Source organism: Heterodontus francisci, unplaced genomic scaffold (genome assembly GCF_036365525.1).
Source record: "Heterodontus francisci isolate sHetFra1 unplaced genomic scaffold, sHetFra1.hap1 HAP1_SCAFFOLD_483, whole genome shotgun sequence".
In the NCBI taxonomy this organism is placed as follows: Eukaryota; Metazoa; Chordata; class Chondrichthyes; order Heterodontiformes; family Heterodontidae; genus Heterodontus; species Heterodontus francisci.
Window position 1 is genome coordinate 849,412 of NW_027140557.1, and position 4,641 is coordinate 854,052.

The 4,641-nt window shown below is 49.0% G+C and overlaps 1 pseudogene; it reads left to right on the top strand.

The window, feature by feature from the left end:
* The first annotated feature begins 1,005 nt into the window (after positions 1-1,005).
* LOC137360126 (histone H1-like) lies at positions 1,006-1,695 on the top strand (annotated as a pseudogene).
* The last annotated feature ends 2,946 nt before the right edge of the window (positions 1,696-4,641 follow it).

Here is a 4,641-nt window from a genome sequence, read left to right on the forward strand (position 1 = left end):
CCCTGAAGGTAACAGGGTAGGGTGATAATATGGTTAAGAAGACATATGGAATCCTTTCCTTTATTGTCCAAGATATCGAATATAAGAGGAGGAAGGTTATGCTGGAACTTTCTCATCATTGGTTAGGCCAGAACTTGAGTTCTGTGTGCAGTTCTGGTCACCTCATTACAGAAAGGATGTAACTGCACTAGAGAGAGTACAGAGGAGATTTACGAGCATGTTGCCGGGACTGAAAAATGCAGCCCTGAGGAAAGATTGAATAGACTGTGGTTGTTCTCCTTGGAACAGAGAAGGCTGACGGGAGATCTGATTGAAATGTATAAAATGTTGAAAGGCCTGGATAGAGTGGAGCTGAAGGGTCTATTTACCTCAGCATTGAGATCAAAACCTGTCCTGGGAACTCTACATTTATCGAACAGTTCGGCATGAGAATGTGTAGATGTGAATATTGTGTAAGAGAGAGTGTATTAAAGGGGCAGGCGGGTTAGTCTAATGTCACTGTGTTTGTGGGTCCGGACACATCGCCGGATTTCCGAGTCCCTCTTGTGTCAAGTAACAAGATTTTCCAGTCAAAGAAGCACATTGATCCCCTCCTCATTCCCAAAGTGGGATTTCAGTGCAATTTCTTTGTTGATTTCAAGATTTCAGTCAAAATGTAGAGAACATGTCAGCTATCGGGGGAAAGAGCGCCATCAGTGCAGCAATAAAACGGGTTTCAGTCAAAAATGGAGTCTTTACTTCAAGTGCAAACTTTTGAACAGCAAGCATTCTGATGTCAGAGACAGGAAGGATCTAGTCTGGGATTCTACAGTACCCGAATTTCAGTGGAATTGGAGAGTTTAGGACCAGAGAGAAACACAGAGAGGCAGCAGGAGCCTGGAGCTGACAGCAGGTTGTCTCCGCCTCCGTCCGCTCACTGCCTTTAAGTTGCTCAGTGCCGCCACCACCGGCTTCATTTCTGACCCAGTTCTGACTGACAGAGAGAAGTTGTGCAGAGTCCCGGACATGACCGATACAGCCGGCGCCGAAACGGCTCCTCCAGCTCCCGCCGCTCAAGTCAAGACTGCCAAGAAGAAGAAAGCGGCTCCCCGGAACAAGTCAGCCGGTCCCACGTTGAGCGAGCAGATCCTCAGGATTGTGGCGGATTGCACCGATCGCAGGGGGACCTCACTGCCCGCCATAAAGAAGGCGCTGGGTCGGAGCGTTGTGGATGTGGGGAAGTTCAGGACCCAAATCAAGCAAAGTATCAGGAGGAATGTGAACAAAGGCTCCCTGGTGCAGAGCAGCGGTACGGGCGCCTCCGGCTCCTTCAGAATCCCTAAGCAGGGAACCAAGGGAAATGTGGGAAAGAAAGTGAAGTCAGGAGCAGGCAAAAAACCTTTCGTGAAGAAAACAGCTGGTAAGAAAGTGACAGCAAATAGTTGAGCAGCCAAGAAATTACCAGTCAAGAAACTATCAGCCAAGAAATCGGCAGCGAAGAAAGCAGCAGGCAAAAAAGTGACCAGCAAGAAGGCGGCAACGCCAAAGAAATCCCCAGCGAAGAAAGCAGTGCTTCCGAAAAAGTCTCCTGCGAAGAAGGCCAAAAAACCCAAGAGTGCCACGGGCGGAAAGGTGCTCAAGAAAGTTCAATCATCAAGGGGCAAGACCAAGCCGAAAGCAGCAAAGGCTCAGAAAGCAGCCCCTGGAAAGAAGTGAAACTGCACGGGAAAGTTGTCGACATCTGAACCCAAAGGCTCTTTTCAGAGCCACCCACATCTCTCAGGAAAGAGCTGATCCCCCGATCAAATGATCCCTGTCCCGCCGCCGTGTGCACATTTCACATAGAAATGATGGGAAGTAAATGCAGGATCCCTGGTGACTCGCTGACATGCACTACACTCAGCCCTTCCCCCACTCTCTGTAACTAAACAGAGGGATGTCCCGTCCTCACAGTAACTGGGGGACATATGTTCGGTACAGTCTCAGTTCATGCTCGTTTCACTAATTCAGAGTGAGAGGGTCTAACACAGGAATACTGGCGAGAAACCCCGCGTCACAACTCAATTCTCTAATTCAGCTGGGGTAAGGTGTTAGTAAACTGATCAATCCGTCTGGGAGGGGAGGTGTGTGGAAACGGGTTGACTTGTGATCGGAAGCACTACTTAGGCGGGTAGATGATCAACTTTTAATTGTTATAGATCCTTATTTAACAGCTCTGGGTTTCTGTTATCTTTGACTATAAAGGTCGAGTCTGAAAGTTTTGTGCTGAGCTCTATTGTTGAGAGTTTTTTTTTTGAATTTGCGGTTCGAGCAAGTGGGAGGCGGAGCTGGAGGATGAAAGACATTTCTCTGCTCTGTCTGTCACTCAGTTTCTTCTCCGCCCCGCCTCTCACTCTCTGTCACTTTCTCAGTCAGGTCCGGGCGGGCTGTACAAAAAAGGCAGCAGAAACAGCTCGTTTCTCATTCAGCAGTGATTTGAGTGAAGAAGCGTCATGTCTGGAAGAGGTAAAGGAGGCAAAGGACTGGGCAAAGGCGGAGCAAAGCGGCACCGCAAAGTGCTTCGTGATAACATCCAGGGTATCACCAAGCCAGCAATCCGCCGCCTGGCTCGCCGTGGTGGAGTGAAGCGCATCTCGGGTTTGATCTATGAGGAGACCCGCGGGGTGCTGAAGGTTTTCCTGGAGAATGTGATCAGAGATGCGGTCACCTACACTGAGCACGACAAGCGCAAGACGGTCACTGCCATGGATGTGGTGTACGCTCTGAAACGCCAGGGCCGCACTCTCTATGGATTCGGCGGCTAAACAAATCCACCCTTTCTACCAAACACAAAGGCTCTTCTATGAGCCACCCAAAGACTCACAGAGAGAGCAGTGACCTTGCAACTTGAATTAATAAGATCAAGTTATCAGTATATTGTTTATCATTATCAACAACTGCTTTTGTACATCATTTCATTCTCTCAGTAAATTTACATATCTCAGAAATTTCACTGTCTTTTTCTCTTCATTATTTATCGAACACGTCATGAATTAAACGGTTGCATTTGATAATTTATACGTGAGGGTCTGAACTGCCGGCACGAAGCGGGATTTACTGCCGTTATAGTAAGTAATGACTGGCGCTTTATTCCCGCCAGAGAACACTATTCAAACTGTGTTGTCAGACACAGAGGGGCATGAAGGAAGAAAGAAATAAAGCTACAAGGAGTGAGATTTTAAAATTGTTCCCGCCAAATTAGGTGTTTTTTAATCTTTCCCTTGTTTGCTCATCGGAAATTGGCGGGCTTTTTGAAATTGATAAAATTTCAGTTTCAGTTACAGTTCAACCAATCAGTGCACAGCATTTCCCGCCGCTCTTTTACTTCCCGGTGCTGGTTTCAAACTTGACTGATGGACGGGGCTGCATCCAATCACAACACTAGGGCGGTCCCTCTACTGTCTTAAATAGACAGTCCCTGAGCAGTCTCAACATTTATAGTGTCTTTGTTCCTGATCTTCTACCAGAATGGCCAGAACCAAGCAGACAGCGCGCAAATCGACTGGAGGGAAAGCTCCCCGTAAGCAGCTGGCTACCAAAGCGGCCCGCAAGAGCGCTCCAGCCACGGGCGGAGTGAAGAAGCCTCACCGTTACAGACCCGGCACTGTGGCTCTGCGGGAGATCCGCCGCTACCAGAAATCCACCGAGCTGCTCATCCGCAAACTGCCCTTCCAGCGCCTGGTGCGGGAGATCGCGCAGGACTTCAAGACAGACCTGCGCTTCCAGAGCTCGGCCGTCATGGCCCTGCAGGAGGCCAGCGAGGCTTACCTGGTGGGGCTCTTTGAGGACACCAACCTGTGCGCCATCCACGCCAAGCGAGTCACCACCATGCCCAAAGACATCCAGCTGGCCCGCCGTATCCGCGGGGAGCGCGCCTAAACTCACCCTGCCCCGAACTGAGTTTGGCATCAAATAACACAACGGCTCTTTTAAGAGCCACCAAATCGGCAAAACAAACAGCTGCGATCTCCTGTTGTCAGAGAAAACTGTGGTCTAGAGCAGGTCATTTTATTAGAGAGCCGATCATTGTGTAAAAGCTTTTGTTAAGCTTAAACGGTAGATTTGTGAAAATGTCACAAGAGGAGAGCAGTTAAATGCCCGAATCCAGTAGGGAGAAGGCTGAGGGGAGATCAGATTGAAATGTGCAACATTTTGGCGGGCCTGGAGAGAGTAGAGGTGAAGAGTCTTAGCAGAGAGGTCAGTGACTATGGGGCATATGTTTAAAGTGATTGGTGGAAAAATTAGAGGGAAAACGAGGATTTTATTTTCACCCAGAGGATGATGGGGGTCTGGAACTCACTGCTTGAAAGGGTAGTTGAGGCAGAGACCCCCAACTCATTCAAAAGGAATCTGGATATGCATCTCAAATGCTGTAATCTGCAGAGCGACGGACTGAATGCTGGACGGTGGGATTAGAATAGGTGGGTCGTTTTTCGGACGATACCGACACGATGGGCCAAGTGGCCTCTTTCTACGCCAACACAGAACAGCGCGAGCATTATAAAATTGCCGCCTCTCAGACAGCAAGCTGCCCTTTAACAGATAAAGTGGGTGGCTCTGAAAAGAGCCTTTGGGTTCGCAGATTTAAGTCAGGCCGCTTCACTTGCTCTTGCTGCTCGGAGC